Here is a 236-nt window from a genome sequence, read left to right on the forward strand (position 1 = left end):
GCGAAAAAAGGTCATTGTTTATGATCGATTGCAAACGCCATTTTAAAAGTGTGTCCCTCGCTGAGTTTTTACCTTGAGAAATGCGAAGTTCATTTCCTATGTTAGTTTTTCATTTTTTTTTTTAAATTCTCCCTCGAGTTATTTGCGAAAAGGAGACGTCCATGGTTCCTTTCGTTCGTTAACAGGGAAAGGTAGTTTAGGATGTATGAACGATTTTTTTCGGATGGAATAGAAGT

Source organism: Penaeus monodon, chromosome 24 (assembly GCF_015228065.2).
Source record: "Penaeus monodon isolate SGIC_2016 chromosome 24, NSTDA_Pmon_1, whole genome shotgun sequence".
Classification (NCBI taxonomy): Eukaryota; Metazoa; Arthropoda; class Malacostraca; order Decapoda; family Penaeidae; genus Penaeus; species Penaeus monodon.